This window comes from Neofelis nebulosa, chromosome 15 (genome assembly GCF_028018385.1).
Source record: "Neofelis nebulosa isolate mNeoNeb1 chromosome 15, mNeoNeb1.pri, whole genome shotgun sequence".
NCBI classification, from domain to species: Eukaryota; Metazoa; Chordata; class Mammalia; order Carnivora; family Felidae; genus Neofelis; species Neofelis nebulosa.
The window spans coordinates 42,370,068-42,389,801 of NC_080796.1; positions in this window are offsets into that span (position 1 = coordinate 42,370,068).

Here is a 19,734-nt window from a genome sequence, read left to right on the forward strand (position 1 = left end):
AGCCAAGCAGATGAAGTGTCAGGTGACCAGGCCAGAAGAGAAAACAGGGCTCCCCTGAAAGGTGAGGGAAGAAAGGCCTCTGGCCCAGGAAATATGTCTGCCATGGGGACAAATCAAGCGACAGAGAAAGGTGTAGGGCTCAGACCTGGCCTCAGCAGGCCAGGTGTGTACAGATACACCAGTTACTCACTGGGCTGGTCCTTTTAACATCTTCTGAGAGCCATGGGAAGCTCTCTCTAGGAAATGGGGAAGGAAGTCGTAAGAAAGGCCCCTGAGGATATCACATGAAGGAGGAAGCATGGGCATTAGAATGAGGGTAAAAGATCACAAGTCCTGGAAACTAGTTATTCAGAGACAGTCCTTGTAACACACCCACACACCCACCCCTCCCCCCCCCCCCCCCACACACACACACGGGGTTGACAGAGTCTGTGGCCCACAGTTTTCTTTGGCTGGCTTCTTCTCTGCCTTTAAGTCTGGCGGAGGAGATGGGGCTAGGCATTTATCGCTGGATGTTTTAGTCAGTTTCACTTCCTGTTTCTCATGCTGAAAGCATAATAATCATCATAATGATAATAATAATTCTAAGGACTTGCCTCTGCCTCCTATTTATCTAGGGCCTGCCAGAAGTGTGCACATAGGTGGAAGAGGGAGACTACAGCTTATCTACTCCATCAATCAACAGCTGGGAGTGGAGGCAGGCATGGAGGTGAGGGTGGGGGTTAGTAATTAGCAGCGGAAATTATTAAACTCATTTTTTTTTTCAAGAGGAGGGATCTAAATGGGTTGTTAGCTCCCCAAATGGTTATTCTTACCACAGAGACATTTATAAATCTCTTCTTCCAAGGTCCTCTGGAAATAAATCCTCCCCAAACCTTTCCATTCTCCAATCTGCCCCAGCTAAGGAAATCCTTGTGAATTGAGGCCCAGAGAGTTTAGGCTGACCTCCTAGAGTCACACAGCAAGCAGACTGGCAGGAAAGATAGGACCAGGCCAGGATTCTTCTGCATCCATTAAGAGCTATAACCAAGAAGGGAATTTCCAAGTCTACAGGGAACTTGCAAAGTTTTTAGGAAAAACCACAACTATTTTAGCTAAGGAAAAAATGTGCAGTCCCTGCCGACCTGAAACCCTAGGACAATAAGAGAGAGTTCCCTCTTACCAAGAACATGTTGAGAACATCTAAGATTAGGAGGGGTAGGAGGAACAGCTTTCAGACTTTGGTTGGGAAAAGCGTTCATGGAATAGAGGTGTCGGGACAGGGTTTTAATTTTTTACCACCAGTCAAGAGCTGTACTCTAAAGGACAAAGGTTATACACTTTATAGGCTCTTGGGACTCAGATGGAAGTGGAGAGAAGTGCGGGAAGGAGCCATTATCTTGATGACAGCAGGGACATAATCTTCCTTTAGATCCAGGGAGGGAGGAAGCAGGGAGCTCAAGATTCGTTTTTAGGGGCACCTGGGTGGCTCAGTCGGTTAAGCAGTTAAATGTCCGACTCAGGTCATGATTTCACAGTTTGGTTAGTGAGTTCGAGCCCTGTGTTGAGCCCTGCGTTGGGCTCAACGATGACAACACAGAGCCTACTTGGGATTCTCTCTCTCTGCTCCTCCCCCATTTATGCTCTCTCTCTCTGCCTCTCTCTCAAAATAAATAAACATAAAAGAGCGTTGTCAGGAAGGTGACAGGATGCGATGGTGCACGTTTATTTATTATGATATTTATTGTTGTTGGATTCCTCCCCTCCCCCCCCCCCCCCCCGAAGATCAATCATCAGCCCGGGACTGGATGGCGAGTTATAGGTTAAAACTGAAAATGAAATTTTAAAAATTTTCTTTAATGCTTATTTTTGAAAGAGAGAGAGAGAGGGAGGGAGAGTGTGTGCCTGAGCCCACGAGCCCAAGTGGGAAAGGGGAAGAGAGAGAGGGAAAGAGAGGATCCGAAGATGGCTCTGAGCTGTCTTCGCAAAGCCAACGATGTGGGGCTCCAGCCCACGAACCGTGAGATCATGACCTGAACCCAAGTCGGACACTCAACCGGCTGAGCCACCCAGGTGCCCCTAAAACTGAAAATGAAATTTAACTGACCCTGTGAATGAATAACCTCAAGCTGTCAGCTGTTGAGTCGGTGCAGAGAGGGACTAATCATGCCATCAAACACTTAAATAGCAAATCACTACGTGCCAGACGCTGTTCTGGACTCTTCCCGTGTTTTTGCTGGTTTCAATACTCACAGCAATGCTGTAAAGTAGGCTACGGCTGCTAGGACGTTCTTCTTCACGTCCACGGCCACCCTGGCTGTCTCGGCATCGCAGAGCTTGTCGAAGGACTGCGTTGTTTGGCCTCTAACCTCTGCTTCTCTTCCCAGCACCAACTACCATAGGCTCCAGCTCCTAATTTGCAGGACCCAGTGCAAGATGAAAATGCAGAGTTCCTCGTTCAGAGCTTTTAAGAATTTCAAAGAGCGGTAGCAGAACGATAAAACCAAGCACAGGGTCCTCTAAACACAGGCCCCTGTGTGACTGCATGGGTCACACGCCCATAGAACTGGCCCTGCATAGACCTGTATGAATCCTTGTGCGGAACACCGGGGCTGGCGTCTCTTCTCCTGCCCTGGTGTGTGTCCAACTCCTGAACAAGCAAAGGGAAAAGGGAAAAACACATCCAACCCCCAAGTGCCTTGAATGTCTGTGTCTGGCTTTGTTGAAGAAGGTATTCCATAGCGAAATGACAGTTTGGTTTTCACCCTTGATTTAGAGGATTTTTAAAGACCTCTCTCGGGGCGCCTGGGTGGCTCAGTTGGTTGAGCGTCCGACTTCAGCTCAGGTCACGATCTCACGGACCGTGAGTTCGAGCCCCGCGTCGGGCTCTGGGCTGATGGCTCAGAGCCTGGAGCCTGCTTCCAGTTCTGTGTCTCCCTCTCTCTCTCTGGCCCTCCCCCGTTCATGCTCTGTCTCTCTCTGTCTCAAAAATAAATAAACGTAAAAAAAAAAAAAAAGACCTCTCTCAATGCTGTATGAGTTGATTGGTCTTTCTATCCATTCCTCTCCTCACATCCCGCATCTAACAGGTTGGCAGTTTTTGCTGATTCTATCTCAGCGAGGCGTCCTGTATCCTGCCCTCTTTTCCATCTCCCCGGCTACTGGCCTAGTTTTTGCTTACCTGGAATATTCTAGTAACTGCTAACTAGATCTGTTTCCTTCAACCCCCATTGTTTCCAACCCTGTGCTTGTTACACTTCGGTCTTTATTAGTTACATGTTAGGACTTTCTCTCCCCTGGACTGTACATTTCTCCAGGGCGGGTACTCAATTCCCAGACACCTGTACCTTCCTCAGGAGCCCTGAGAAGAGTGTTCTGCCTTCTGGGTGTTTCTCTCCTGCCTCCTTTGTTTGCACATCTCTGGATTTCTATCAGGCCCCATGGTCTGGAATACAGCTCTGCCTCTCGAATCCTCAGTCAAGAGAGCACTGCTCTTTTGCCTAAATTCCAGAGGAAAGCATGACATCCAAAGCCCAAAATGTGGCCAATTAGAACTATTAGAAAGATCTGCCCCCCAGGATTCCTGGGTGACTCAGTCGGTTAAGCGTCTGACTCTTGATTTTCGCTCAGGTGATGATCTTGCAGTTCATGGGATCAAGCCCCACATTGGGCTCTGCGTTGACAGCTCTGAACCTGGAGCCTGCTTTCGATTCTGTGTCTCCCTCTCTCTCTGCCCCTACCCTTCTCATGCTCTCTTTCTCTCAAAAATAAAATAAACATTAAAACAAATTTTTTTAAAGAGTGGTGGTTTTGACTGCTACTTTAGGAAAGAAGCTCTAATCAAAGATGCTTTGCCTCACTATTTTTTAAAAAATGTTTATTTATTTATTTTGAGAGAGAGAGAGAGAGAAGGTGGAGAGAGGGGGAGGGGCAGAGAGAGGGAGGGAGAGAGAGCATCCCAAGCAGGCTCTGCACAGTGCCGACATGAGCGTCGAACTCAAGAAACCGAGATCATGACCTGGGCCCAAATCAAGAGTTGGACGCTCAACCGACTGAGCCACCCAGGCGTCCCTGAAACTGATAGTTTCTTAATAAGACTGAAGGGAAGTGATTTCGGGTTGTTCAGCCACTCAGCACGTACCGCCAAGGATCCAGGTGTTACCATCCCCTCCTGCTTTGCCGTCCTCGGCTGACTGTCCCCGCCCACCAGCTCAGCTCACCCCTTCACTCTTGCAAGGATGCTGCAGCAGCTCTAAGGTTCACACCCCCAAGTGACAGCCTTCAGCAGAGCAACGAAAGAGGCAGGGGTAAAACATATACAAATATTACAAGCATACAAATACCTTTTAAAGGTCCACCCCCCTTCCTGTGACTATGTTACTCATCAAGGGAAAACATACTTCCCAGAGAACCTCAGCAGATTTCCCGTTATATCTTACTGGCCTGAAATCGGTCACATGTCCATCTTAAACCAATCACTGGACAAAAGGAACTGGAATTCTCAGGGTAGGAAGAAGCCTACCACCCAGGAAGAGAGGGCTGGTTTCTGCATGGGTAACTGACAGCAAGTGCCCGGCTCCCACTCTGCGGACTCCTCCCCCAATCCTGTACCGTGTGGAGGCACCCCCCGCCCTCAGCCCTGCCTCTGCCTACACTTGCCCCATTTCTCCCCTTCCCTTTCCCAGCAGACTCACTGCAGGAGCCATGCAGCTGCGTTGCCTGTGTCCAGTTCATCCCGTGTCTCCTCAGCTCCACCGCAGTCAGGCTGTTGTCTCTGCTACCTTCCTCCTCCTTCTCACCCGAGTTCACTTCCTCAGTTTGATCTCTTTGCTGGCTTTGAACGCGTGGAGCCATCCCTTCTTCCTCAGCCTCCCTCTACCTTGATTCTCAGGACATCCCACTGAATTCGACTTCTACCTCCCTGTCCACTGCTCAGTTGCCTTCAATGGCTCCTCACTCCTCCCTGTCCCTAAGGTGTTTGTGCTGTCTTGGGCTCCTTCTTTGACCGTTTTCCAATCATTCCCTGCTACTTCTCAGGTTTCAACTATTAGCTAACTCTGTACCCAGGACCCCCAAATCTACAAATCCAGCCCAAATATTTTCTTGAATCCATACCCATTGTGGACTTCCATGACTAGGCATTCCCAGACACCTTAAATCATCAGCTACAAAACGGATTTCATTGTCTGCACACGTGCACACATACATGCACACACGCACAGCTTCATTCTGCTGCTCAGAGAAGGGATCACGATCTGTTTGGTTGTCAAAGGCTGAGTCTGATAGTCCTCACTCCTCTCATCCCTGACACTCAATGACCATTTCCTGCTCGTCCCCCCTCCTCTCTACCAGTTTTCTTCCTCTATGCTACTATGCCACTTCCCTGCCTCAGGCACTCGCCATCTTTTATCTGGATGATGGCGCCAGCTTCCTAACTAGCTTCTGGTTTTCTCTTTCCAGTGCATTCTCTCAGCATTGCCCCAATAATTTTTAACAATATAAATCTGGGGGTGCCTGGGTGGCTCAGTCGGTCGAGCATCTGATTTCAGCTGAGGTGCGATCTCACAATTCGTGATTCGTGAGATCGAGCTCCGCATGGGGCTCTCTGCCAGCGTGGAGCCCGCCTTGGATCCTCTGTCCCCTCTCTCTCTGCCCCTCCCCGCTCATGCTCGCTCTCTCTCTCTCTCAAAAATAAATACACATTACAAAAAAAAGTAAAAAATAAAAATATAAATATGAGTATGTTATTCTAGAGCTTCAAAAATCTTTCAATAGATCCCCAGAGCCTAGAGAAATGGACTATGTTCCCTAGTACAGCCTTGGGCCCAAAGTCACCAGTGCTGTTTTTAGAACTTTAGTCTGCAAATTTTGTGTAAATTCAGCTGAAGAGAGGACACACAGTGACAGAAATCAGTGAAGAGACTATTCGAAAATACTGTTTTGAAATCTCTATTATCAGATTTACAGATTTTGTAAGCCCACGTTGCTCCCAGAATCCTGGAATAAACACAATGCCCAATGAGTATTGATTTAAAATTGAAGGGTATTACTTTCCTTTGGGTTTGAAGTGTTTCAACTACTTAACAGAAAAGATAGAGTCCTGCAGCCCACTGATTTTAGCCAGATCACTTGATTTCTACAAATTACTTACTCTGTGGCCTCATATTAGTATCTGGAGGTGAGAATAAAGGTACAAAGTAATTGGGATGAAGGGGTGGATGAAGGAAACATCTTTGAGAATGAATGATAGGACCTGGTTACTACCAAAACCTGGGTGCTGGAGTGCCTGGGTGGCTCTGTCAGTTAAGCGTCTGACTCTTGATGTTGGCTGAGGTCATGATCTCAAGGTCGTGAGATTGAGCCCCACATTGGGCTCCACACTCGGTATGGAGACTGCCTAAGATTCTTTCTCTCTCCTTCTCTCCCTCCCCCTCCCCCCATTCTCTCTCTCTCTCTCTCAGAAAAAAAAAATCAATAAATAAAAACAAACGAGGAGCTCCTGGGTGGCTCAGTCGGTTAAGCATCCGACTCTGGATTTTGGCTCAGGTTCATGAGTTCGAGCCCCACATCAGCAGGCTGACAGCACAGAACCTGCTTGGGATTCTCTCTTATACTCTCTCGCTGCCCCTCCCCCATTCTCTCTCTCTCTCTCAAAATAAATAAATAAACTTAAAAAAAATAAAATAAATAAAATAAAAATAAAATAAATAAAAAATAAATAAATAAAATAAAAAATAAAATAAAATAAATAAAATAATAAAAAAATAAAATAAAATAAAAATAAAATAAAATAAAATAAATGCTGGGTATCCATAGTAAGTTCTGTCTTCTGTCTCAGGGGAATGTAGCCAAGTCCTTGGATTTGAAAACAGTTAAAAACAGGATAATTTAGTGTAGGGTATGAGAGGAGTTGCCTATATGGGTGATTGTATGGGGAGGGAGGGGAGGAGAGAAAGAGAACACATAACATTAATAAATCACAACCGCATCCAATAAAATAGAAATTGGGAGGCTCAATTTCAGATAAAAACAAACAATACTCCCCTTTCACATTTTCTTACTAATAGAACCCTAGCTTTAAAAGGCAAAGGTAATGGGGAAGCTTCTGTTTCTTAGGATCCGACACAAAAGGAGCCAATAAGAAAGGAAATGGAGTCAAAGAAGAGGAAGTCGTTTCTCGAGATGCATCTGTGAGAGTGTCTGGCAGGTGGAAGGGAGGGAACGAGCATCATTGAACTTCTACTACTCTCTGTCTCTGCTACAGCACCTCATATGCACTGCCTCGCTCAAGCCTCGTACCATGAGGTAAGAACGACAATTTCCATTCGTGGTGTAACAGAGGAAAACCTAGCCACAGACTTAGCAAGAGACAAAGGGACAAAGATCTTTCTGACCTCAAAGGACATGCATTGTCATCTCCCTACGACCATGAGTAGCCAGCTGGGAAGTCTCCTTTCTCAGGATAGTGTCTATCTTTCCAGATTCATCCATTCATTAAACAAGTCTTAACTGAGGCATGGAGGTAGGCTATGGGGTAGTTGTGGTTCTGCTTTGTGGAAGGGCCATGCAGAGGATCCCTAGAGGTCCCTTCTCGCTACAAAACTCAACAACTGTGGTGCAGCCCTCTTCTCTGCTGTTATCAGTACCTGAGTCATTCCTACCAGGGAAAGGGCCAGAACACAGTGACCACTGCAGGTCTGATCAGGTTAGGGACAGCAGCAGAAGACAAAGCCACTAGGAGGTCTGAGGGTCAAACTGGACCCCAGCAGGCTCTCCTAGGCACCTGTGTTAAATTCAGGCCCCAGTACAGAGTTTTAGTTTGAGATGATGAAAAAGTTCTGAAGCTTGCAGAACGGTGATGGTTGCACAACAGTGCGAAAGTACTTTAATGTTCCGTGAACTATCCACTTAGAGATGTTCGTACATTTTGTATCCTATACATCTTACCACGATAAAAAAAAAAAAAAAGTTTTGTATCCTACGCTTTGTATCCTATACATCTTACCACAATAAAAAAAAATGTTTAAAGGTAACCCTTAGTAACATAAATTCTTAGAAAAAACTTTTTTTTTTTAATATTTGATTTTTAAGTAATTTCTACACCCGATGCGGGGCTCGAACTTACAACACCGAGATCAAGAGCTACACGTTCCACTGAATGAGCCCGCCAGACGCCCCTTGAAAACAATTTTGAAACACATTGTGCGACATTGGTCCTGAACGTACACCTATCCAAAGCATTGGCCATTCAGCTGACCATTCGCACTACTGGGTTTATTTTAGTTTTTAAGCTATCAGTAGAAGGAAGGAAAGAAGGAAAGAAACTGTAGCAAAAATGCCATTAGTTTCCCTGTGGAAACAGTCACAACACTAGTCATATTGTTTCCAAACAATTGTCCCGATTTGTTTGCCACCAACAGCACCCAGCATCTGATACATAAAGCATCACAGTGCACATAAAAGGAATGTTCAGTAAGGTACCTAAAAATAAACGTAAATCATAAAGACTGTGAAGTGACGATAACAACAGCAAAATAGGCTCAGGACCAAGTCTTTCCATCCCGAGTGCCACAATCATCAGGTCACTCTGACCTTCCCTGGCAGGCAGCCCTGGATGACTGGAAAAGGTGACGTCCCTACCAGGACCAAGGAGCCCAGCAGCCTCGAGGGTCTGAGCCATGGGGAGGTGTCTCGGGTCCAGTCATGAGTGACAGTGACAGTAGCTCCCGACAAGGAAGACCACGCCGGCGATGGGACTACCTGGGTTCCAGGACCAGGAAGTGCCCCCCTTCTCCCACTCCTTGTCACACGGCACCGTGGCAGGCAGCGGCCTTCCCGGGAGGCAGGCAGTGCCTCTATCGTCTCCACATTACAGACGGAAAGAGCTAGGCTTGAATAAAGATATGCAGACAGGTGGTTTCTTTTCCTCCATGGAGCCAAAAGGAAAAGTGACTCACTCAGTGTTCTCATTGGAACGATCTCCAGTGCTTTTTCCACTGTAAAGTATCAATTCAGAAAATGGAAAGACGCTCCTGGCTAGGGACTGTAACTGCAGTCAAGAGAAAGAGAGGGAAGCTAGAGGGACTCAAGTCTGGACTCACAGGCTTTTTTTTTTTTTTTTTTCTTTTTGAGCTTTGGAGGAGAAATTGCTATGGACTCAAGTGGGAGATGAAGTTGACCCCGCGTAACTTTATACCCATGTTCGCCACCAGAGGGGGCAGTTGCTCCACATCGGTGGTCTCTCTGCTTGGCTGAGAAGGTACTTACTAAGGTGAGAGACCCCTGAGGTCCTAAGGGTCATTTTAGCTCTCCGCTGCCCAAGTGTGGCCTGCATTTACTTAGCAAACATCACCCAATTTTAGATGAGGGAGGCATGCAGGGATCATCTTGTCCCAGGCAGCTGGCCGTTTCCCTCCACTCTTAAAGAACTCCAGAAATAGACTCCAGCATCTCTCTTGGCGGCTGTTACAAGGCTGTCAGGGTTGGCTGCTGGCTACCCACAGCCTGTGAGACAGGAGCCAGGTAAGGGTAGGTACCCTCCCATCCCCCGCCCCGACTCTGGGTGATGGTACTTTAGTCTCTGCAAAAGGAGCGGTGGTTCCTCCCTCCTGCCCAGGATACCCAGGCACCTGCCCCCATCCTTCTGGCCACCTCACAGACCACGCCTGAGAGCAACACTTAGACCCTTGGCCTATGAGCCCAAAGCCTGGAGCCCCGTCGTCTGCCTCTTGAGCTCCTTGTTCTAAGAAGCACCCTTTGTGGGGGTGAATTTGGGCTCATGAGAAACCCCATTTAGAATCTACTCCCACCCCTCCTTGCCCCCAATGCATCTGTCTTTGCTTCATTCCATCTGGTGTCCTCAGAGGAATGGCTAATTAAATTGAAAAGAGCTGGCCTATTTTTGGTGTTTTTCAGCTAAGACCTAGAGGAATAGCCACAAAGTTTGGAAAGAACCCCAGGGAGACTGAAAAGCCCTGGAGTTGGCTGGTTATTCTAAGATTGGCAGGTCCTAAATCCCATAGGCTGTCTGCTCCAGTTAAGGTTCCATCCCAGCCTCTGGGTCAGCAGATTTGGGGATGGGGTAAAAACTGGAGGAAGGGGAAATATTCTCCTGAGTGTTCTTGTCCACTCATCCTAGAAGAAGAGACAAGCTCGTTTATTGGGCTTTGGGGTTTTTGTTTGTTTGTTTGTTTTGTTGCCAAGTCAGAACAGCCACTGCACCAGTTTGGGGGAACAATGCTTGTTTTCTGGAGAAAGATGGCAGGAGTTGGGGTGAGGGGGTGAGATGTGGAGGGGAGGCAGGGGTGGAGCAGAGGTACAGATCCCTATCTTAGGTTCCTTTCCTTGCATCTGAACAAATACGGTTTCATCCCAGAAAATTACTTTCTGGCCAAAAAGAAAACTCATCATGTTACTCCCCTATGTGAAAACTCCCTTCGGCTTTTTATTTGTCTGCTTGACTGATAAACTCCAGAACTGGACCTACAATGTTCCCTTTAAGTCAACCCAAACCTTTCTCACCAGATTCAGTTCCTGCCATCCTGTGTTCTAGACGATGTGAGTGTTTCACCATCCTTTTTCACCTCTTGCTGTTCCCACACATTTCAAGTCCTCTGCCAGGAATTCCCTTCTCTGCCTAGCAGATTTTACTCATTGATGGACTTTTCATCCAGTATTACCTCTCTGAAGCCTTTTTTTTTTTTTTAACACTTCTAGGAATTAGTCACTGTCTTGCTGTGAGTTCTAGAACTTTGATAATAGCTCCATCATACCTCTGACCAAACACATTATAGTGATTTTTTTTTTTAAAAACCATGTCTCTGTTCTATGTAAAATATTTGCTCCTTGAGCAGGGAGTGTGTTTTGTCCATCTGTATAGCCCGAGTCTCCAGCATGGGGCCAAGTGAATTTTTATTGAATTGCTTGATCGATCAGGACATCACTCTTGGAGGTGGAAGAAATCTGTCCTCTAGAGAGCCTAGTGGGGAAGACAGTTGAGAAAGTTCGGGCAGGCAGTTCAGAAATTGATCCTTCCCAGGTGAGGTGAGAAGTCACGTGTGGAGTCCGGTGGGTGTCTTTGTCCATGGCTGTTGTGTAAAATCTTAGGGGTGGAAAATCTGAAACTTGTCCTTGGGTGGATCCAGTTGCTGAGTAAGCGGCAACAGTGAAAGTACTCCCAGCTCTTCGTTCACCTGTCCCCAAGCCCCATCTCACATTCCCACTTCCTCCAAGAAGCCTTCCCTAAACTTTCCTGCTCCTGGCTCCCCAGCTGGGCTGTTAGATTCTTGAAGTTTTGTCCTCATTGGACAGCACAATCCTGGTGCATGTTTTGTGCCCCCAAATTGTTCATCGGTGCCGATGAAATTGCCTGCTTAGGATCATAGAGACTGTGTTGTAATACTCTGCCCCTGCCCCTCTGGATCTGCTACCCATCATTCTCCATGGCACTCTGTGCCACCCCAGAAGTTTGGCCTTTTAGGATTGCACCAGCCAGACTCCTCTCCTCTGGCTTGCGGTCAGGTTTGGCCAGTGGGAGGTGTGAGAGTAAGAGGAGATGGCAGCCCTTTCAGCCACTTGCTTCCTCCCTGCTGGCCAGAGGTTGGCAGTGTTTGTCTTCCTCAAAGGCCCTCTGTGGAGTGGCCGCCTCCTCCTCCTCTTTGACAGTCCTGCTCTCCGAGATTGCACCAACCAGCCCTTTCCCTGGGCCAATGTGGCTATCTCCTGGGAACCTCACTGTCCCCTGATAGTTTCCTGTCACCCTTCCCCGGTTTTGTAAACGGCCTCTTCATCAGACTCTCCCCAGTGTTCCTCTTTGAGTGGGGATTAGACAGGGTGGCCTCTTAACCCTCTGGTCTAGCTCCAGGCCTGTAGGGTTCTCCAGATGACTGCTTAACACTGGCCCAAGCAGGGCCCTAAATTATTGATAACTTTCCAGGAACTTACATGCTTCTGCATATGCCCTACTCCCCTCTGATTTCTTAAATTTTCCAGCCAGAGAAAATGAACATTTGTCCCCAACCTTAGCAGTAACCTTCAGGGAGTTTGGGGTTCCCTAATAGCCCCTGAAATCACAAATAATCCTGCTCCTTCCAGATATGTTCAGTGTTTTTCTGAACTAGTTAGATCTACAAACACGGAATGGCTTTTTGTTTCTTTTGTTTGGAGGGGGGGGGGTCCCAATTTCTCCCCTGAACAGTCAGCCATCAGGTTAACAATCTTCAGCACTGTTGAATGTGCCCCTGCCTTCCCTCCACCCCCTACCGCCGTTCGCCGAGTTCAGGCTCCTTGAGTTCAGGCTTCTCAGGGCCTAGGGCTCCTGGGGTCTGGGCCTCCCCATTCGACAACACCGTGTCGTCCTGCAGGGAGCAAGTTTTCTGACTCCTCATGATCCCGAGACCACTATCCGCACACCCTCTGCAATGAACAGGTACACTTGGGGCCACACGCTTTCAGCCATAATACACAGGGCATTTGTCTTACCAGGAGGATTGGAGCAAAATGGGCCTCCTGGCTCAAGGTCCCCCAACCTCTTAGGGGCTCAGAGCTGAACAAAGAGGGCTTTAGCTTGCTGAATCGCTTCACCTAGTTCTGAGACTTCAGTAAAAACTCTTCTTCTGGGAGCCTCTCCGGGTGCTGTCCTAGATTGCCTAGGGGGCCCTCGGAGCCAGATCCGCAACCAGCTGCCCAAAGGGAAACTGAGGCCTAGAGAGGAGAAACAGCCACTGCCCTGAGTGACAGGAGAGGGTGGGTGGGGGAAGGGAGAGGGGACAGGTGTGCAGTTGAAGGTTATCAAATGCTGATGTTCTGAGCGGAGAGGGTTGGAAATGGGGATAGGAGTGCATACAGGGGGACAAAGCAACGGGAAAGAAAAGATATCAGGGGTGTATGTGTGTGTGCGTGCACACGCGTGTGCCCACCACAAAAGGCTTTGGCCAAATTAAGACTTGTGGAACTTTTGCCAACCTCTCTCCCTTCAACTCCTCTGCCTACACTGCCCTCCTGCGGGTTATCACCCTCTCCCAGTGCCAGGACTGGGGGCTGATAGTTTTGCCTGGGGTAAAGTCCCACGGATTGGCTGCCCTCCCCAACCCCCCCCCACCCCCCCACCCCCCGCCTGAATTGCCCCTTCCCACTCTCCTCCGGTCTACCCCAGGCCCCATAAAGAAGAGCTGGCACCCTCGCCCACATAGCTCCTCCTGCCAGATTGAGACACTTGAGCTGGGAGATTACCGGAGCCCTCTTTTTAACCAGTCTCGGCTCATGTGACTGGCTTTGGTCCAGGCAGACAGATGCGGGCCAGCCCTCCAGGCAGGGCACACAGCACTATTTATTTCCTACCGGGTCCTCTTTGGGCAGAGCAGGCAGGGTGGGGCTTTCTCATTGTATTTAAGCCTCAGCTGGCGCCACGGAATTGCCCTAGCCTCAGCCTTTGCCCCTTTCCCAACCCTGTAGGTAAAAATACCCCCCTCCCCCCATGTTGGCACCTTTGGGGAGCTGGGTGGGGGCGGGGGAAGAGAGTTGCTGAGAATGCACTGTAAACACCACATGGGGTGGGGGGTGGGGGTGGGGTTGAACGGGGCAGGGTTTTTTTGTTTTTTTGGGTTTTTTTTTTTATAGCAGCAGGGGAGAGGCTGGCTCCAAACCAAGACTCTGCTACCAACCAAAGGGACGAGGAAGGGCGTTTGGTGTCTCCAGTTTGGGCCTCAGTCTGTCGCTTTTCCCATTAGGAAGAGCCTGGGCACCATTCATTCATGACGTCACAGGAGGAGGCATTGTAGATAGTGGGTGGTCCGTGGGGGACACGATCCTGGCTGGTGAGGGATGGGGCAGCCACCACGAACATCCTGTGCTGACCTCCGCCCCCACGCTTTATTTTGTTCACTCCTAGGGCACCTAGGGCATCATCGCACGTATCTCCTTGAACGTCAATTCTTTCCCTGAGCTTTACCTTTCCCCGAGCTTTACCTTTCCCCAAATTTTGAGAGCAAGGACTTGTGTCTAATTCATGTTTGAATTGCCCAGCACAGCGCCTGGCGCACAGAAGACAGGAGAGAATGGAGAAGGGGTCAGCCCGTTGGGGGGGGGGGCTTGGCGCCCCTGGGGGAGCCCCTGGAGAGCACGTAGCTGTGTGGGGAGGGGGACACTCCCAGGGCTGGGATGGGGACACTGCCAGCGCTCTCTCCCTGGTTTCTAACTTCACCAACCTGGACTCCACGGCCTGAGAAATCCCAGCCTTGCCCCCTTCTCCAGCCCCAGCGGCACCGAGGCTTTCCCAGCTAATGCTGCACCTTTCTCCTCGGGAAGTAGTAGAATTTAGGACCAGGAATGAAGAAAGAACGGGGGATTACTCGCTCTTTGAAATGCAGCTGCCCGGGGCCAGGTTCGGTTTGAGATGGGTAGGAGGGGTGGCGTGTGTGACCCTGCAGTTGGGAGACAGTTGTCCCTGCAGGAAGGCCGGCCACGGAAGCGCCTGACCCCTGTTATTTCAGCAGGATTGAGGGGAAGCACCTGTGGTCCTTCCCTCCGCTTGGCCCCTGCAGGAGTCAGAAGCCTTCTCCGCCTCACTCCTGCTGCTGTGCCTGGACTGTCTCTCTAGCACCTTGAAGCAGAAGGTGATTTGGGGTTCCAAGGAAAAGAAAGGGGCTCTTTTGTTTTTCTTAATGTTTATTCATTTTTGAGAGAGAGAGAGAGAGAGAGAGAGAGAGAGAGAGAACGAATGAGCAGGGAGGGGCAGAGAGAGAGGGAGACACAGAATCCAAAGCAGCCTCCAGGCTCTGAGCTGTCTGCGTAGATAGAGCCCAATGCAGAGCTCGAACCCACCAGCCATGAGATCATGACCTGAGCTGAAGTCGGACACAACTGACTGAGCTACCCCGGGGCCCCTAGAAAGGGGCTCTTGAATGAAGCTTTCCTGGCAGGGACTGGAACCAGGACAACGTGGGACGACAGCTGCTCAAAAACCACAGAGCAGTATCTCAGGGAGGAAGTTTCGGAATCTATCCCAAGCACTCGCCTGGGTCTCAGGCACTGGGTTTGATGATGGGACAGAAATAAACAATGTCGATTTAGCAACCAGAGAAAACAGCAACGCTAGCCAGCAAGTTGTTGAAGGAGATAGGCAGGGAGGGAAGGGTGGTGGGGAAGTCTGGTGTCTGCTCCTTCCTCCTCCTCTGTGCTTTCTCTGGATAGTGAATTTGGGATAGAGTTGATGTTTGAGGAGAGAGTACCAGGAGTCGAACCCCTGACCTGAAATCATGGCGGAGAAACCCCAAGGGTGACCCCAATCTCATCTTCAAGGTTGGAAATGGAGGGGAGTGAGAGCCAAGTAGCTTTTGGGATAGCACCTTTCTCCTCCTTCAGCTCGGAACACAAGCCTTACATAAGAACATTCTCTTCTGAATCTACCTCCCCTTCCTGCCCCATTCACTTACAGATTTACACAAATTTAAAACCAGAGCAGAGTGGAGGTAACTTAGGAGTTTTCTCTAAACCCATTGCCTGGCTTTTGTTAAACAACAGAACATATGAACGTGTGGTCTGCAGAGCTGTGGATGCTCTCTGACAAATGCCACTAGGGTGCCCCCAACCCGCCCCGGCCCGCATTCCACCCCCCCCCCCCTCCAGCCATAGCTCAATAAGTCACTGTTGAAAGAATAAATGTACTAATAAAGGCCTGTATGGACGTGCATTAGAAAGGCAGAGATGTGTGGGCCAGGGCTCCACCCTGGGAATAATTAAGGATTCTCTGCAGTGGATCGGATTGGGTATCCTGGGTCTGCTCCTGCATCGGGAGCCTGTCAGCAGCCAGATGCACAGGCAGGGCTGGGCAGCGTTTGTAAAACAAGGTCAAATTGTACCCAGGCTCATGCTATAGAAAAAGCAAGACCAGACCTGAGCATTGTCACGGTCTAGCTGCGGTCACTTCAGGTCTCTGCCTCTGGACTGAAATTACCTCCTGGGTAATGAGAAGCGATGGACGGCACACCTATTGTTCTCATTGCCATTTCGTTGCCTCCTCAAAGCTCTAAGTTCTGATAGTTTCGGCCTTACAATGGTCCAAAAAGCCACGGGACCGTCCTGTCTTGGTGTCTACTAGAATATGAGGAAATCTGAACAGCATGGGGAAGGCTGATATTCTTTTTAAATTCTGCCTGGCCTCTAGTTTTCCTTAAGGCACAGCTGCTTTCACACGAGTACAGGAGGGTCCTTTTCTAGCTTTAGGCCAGGCTCTCATAAGGCAAAAAGCCTGTTGAAGAATCCAGGGGATGATTCAAGGGCGGCAGAGGGCGGTCCGTGAGTTCAGCGTCCACTTGGTTCCTGTTGCCAGGGCAAGAGTGGCGCGGGGCCAGCTCAGAAGCAGGCAGGAGCTGAGTTGCCCAAGGGCCCCTAAGAACTCTTGTTTCCCTTTCCTTCCATGTGCTCAGTTCTCTTAGGTTTTAAGTTGTTATGTGGTTCAAGTCCTCAGCCTAAGAAACACACTGAAACTTCCCAAATAAACTGTATTCCTTGAAGCTGCTTGTTAGGATTCATCCTGAAGTTACGCTTGGGCCCCTGGAGGCTACATGTAAGAAATCCTGATGGGAGAGCTGATGGTCAGGGCCCCCTGGGAAAATGGCCATCCCTACATGACTTCTCATTTCCCTTTTCCACAAAGCCAGGGTACGTCCTGGATTCTGAGGAACTATCAGAATAAGCAGGATCTCTTTAAGGCCGTCTCTCACCCTACCCCTCGTCCATTTATTTCCTTTTTCTAGCATTTTCTTTCTCTCTCATTGTCAGCACTGATAACCCATAGCGACTGGTTCACAGTCCCCACACTGGTGGGGAGTACAGCAGGCAGGGCCAGCTGCGGACGTTCTCAGACTTGGTTTTGAAACAATCATGAGGTGCTGAAAAATTCTCAAAGCATTTCATCTTTATGTTTTGATAAACAACCCCCACCCCCAAACAAAACAAAACAAAACAGAAAAACCCACTGAGTCATCCTTGCCAAACTATACTTTCCAGAGGAAGCGTGTCAGCAGATTCAAATGAACAATGATAGAATCCCGTGATACCAAGATGATTCAAACCTGATGCTTTAGAGGCTGACATCCTGAGCTGAACTAGTCAGGGGTCACCATCTGGCCTGATTTGGGGGCAGTCCTTTCTTTTTAGTTTATCTGTGCGGTGGCAGAGGAGGTTGAGACTCTTTCTAGTCAACAGGCAGGCAGGCTTCTCCTGTTATAGAAAACTTGTGAGAGAGTCTAGGCACGACTTGGTGGTTGGTGAGCTATATTAAGAATCATATTCTCTCCTTCAAAGTCTAGACGATGTATTTGTAGCTCTGGCTTATCTCAGGGGTTATAGATCTCAGGGGCCAGAGCTTTCAGTCCCTACATGGATGGGTTCACTGGGACTCTTAAAAACCCGCCTCACTGAAATTAGCAGGCATAATTTGACAGACACTTGGAAAAGATTACCCCCTAATCACATTATGGCTGCAGGCCAGGTTTGGAAGTAAGCTCTTTTAAATTCCTAGGCCGTAGGAAGTACAGGTTGAAGACAAAAGCGGGACATGCTGGACTAAGGATGTTAAAAATATTTTTTAAAACGGGGAGGCTGATGCCTGGCAGAGGACAACTCTTCCCTGATGTGCTATTCCCTCGTCTTGTCTCTCTCCTTGTTTGGAAAACTCCAGGTTGTTCATATCATGGACGACTGTGGCTGCTCTCTGTGTGGTGAGCTATGGTGCTCTACAGACCGGTCACCTCCGACACGACTGAAGACCCGAAGGAACACGTGCTCTGGCAGCTCCCACCTGCTTCAGAGAAGGACCGAGCCTTGATTCTCAGAGGAGCAAAAGCGTACGCAGGCAGTCCGGAACAATCATTGCCACTTTTCCACTTCCATGTTGGTGACATCAGGTAACAGATACATGGGACATAATTAAAAATAAACGAGAAAAAGGTTTCCATGGTTCACGAAAGCAGTAGGAGTATTGTGAGGAAAGCTTAGAAGCATTTATCTGCTGCTACCCAAAATTTAGCATTTGACTTTAATTATGCCTCCTTAGGAATTAAGCAAAGCAGAAAATGTTTCAACATGACCAGCTGCTGCAGATCCAAACTGTTTCACAGGTGAACTTTTTATTTAATCTTTTCTGTTGCTTTTTGATCATGCAATAAACCCCACTCGTAACAGATTAAAGGTCATAAAAATTATAATGACATTAGCCAGCTAACCCATTTTTCCCAAACCCTCTTAAAACACCTAGGACCAAAGCATGCTACTATAGTCATAAACCAGAGTCGTCTGGGGAAGAGGCAGGCCCCACCCTCTCCTCTTTCAGAGTCCCTGTGGGTCAGAAGCTGAATCTTTATGCCACAGTTAAGGTTATGGCTGCGTTTTTCATACGTATTACCAAGGTGTCAGATCCTGGACCAGAAGGAGGTGCCCTCACATAACCCTTCTCCGGTTACCCCTGCTCAAAGAGGAGAGATTGGAGAGTGGAGATCGTGTGGGTTAACTTAAAAGACAAGAGGTGAGCACATTCCTGGCACACAGAGGGAGATGGACCTCTGTCACCTGCGCGTGACGGATAGCATTACAACTGGCTAATTTAGAGCATTAGGAAGACGTGGGCCTGCCCATTTGAAGCTTCCGTTCCAACAAAGGAGAGTTCATGATGGCATATGATAAATGCACAGATCACTCACCGTGAGGGCAGAAGGTAGGACAGAGTCTAATACGATGAGCAGGTTATTAGCTGGATTAGCCAATTTCCCATGTTGAAAGAAAAAAAAAAATGACTTCAGGAAATGAAATAAAACAGAAATTCCTACCCTACTCTTTCCACGGCATCAATAGCGATTTGGAAACGGAGTTGAGTTTTGCCAATTTAAAACACAGTAGAAGTCAACCGACTTGGCCTGTTTAATGGAAATGACCAGAAGAACGAACATGGCTGAAGAGCCATCCAGTAACCGTCAGTCAGACAGCCTGAATCTCTGCACTAACTCTGATCCAGTTTAGTCACTCACTGCTGTGGGCAGGGATCCAAGAAAAAAATTTCACAGGGGCTGAAAGAAGGGGGCCCAGGGTAACAGCCTCTAAAAATGACAACTTGCCCCGAAGCTTGAAACCGACTCAAACCTCCCCGGATCCATCTGGCACAACCAGCACATCTGACAGCAGCCCACGGTCTCCAAACGTGAATCGGCTGCAGAGGACTGGCATGCCAGCCTGAATGACTCTGCTCCGCGTCACTCGCTCGATTGCCAAACTTAGGCACGAGCGCATCCATCCACCTTCCCAGAGCCTTCTAGAATCTGTCTCCGGTGTCATGGGTTGCCTACCGCCTGTCACTTGGCCTGCTTTCAGGAACCCAAACGTCCACTCAGTGCACAGAAACAGACCACACGTCCACCTCAGCCACAGGCTCGTCTCTCCCGTCACGGATGGCGCGGGCTGACCCGGGAGACCTGGCACTAAAACACCAACACCGAAATCCAGGGGCAGCCCGTGTGTTTGGGGTGGCAGTCCTCGAGACACTGTTTGCTTAGAAGAGCAGGCCTTCCACGCTGATAACAACGGGCATAACCACCTCAACCCGTGCTGGGCCGAGATAATGCAGGGGATCCTTACGAAACTGCTCCGTCAGGTGGCGAGTGCGGCGGGAGCTGGAGGGGCCTAAGGGAGGCGAGTGTTCCATTGCCTTCTGTAAACCAGGAGGGAAGGAAGCCATTCAAGTTTTACACAGTGCACCAGGAGCAC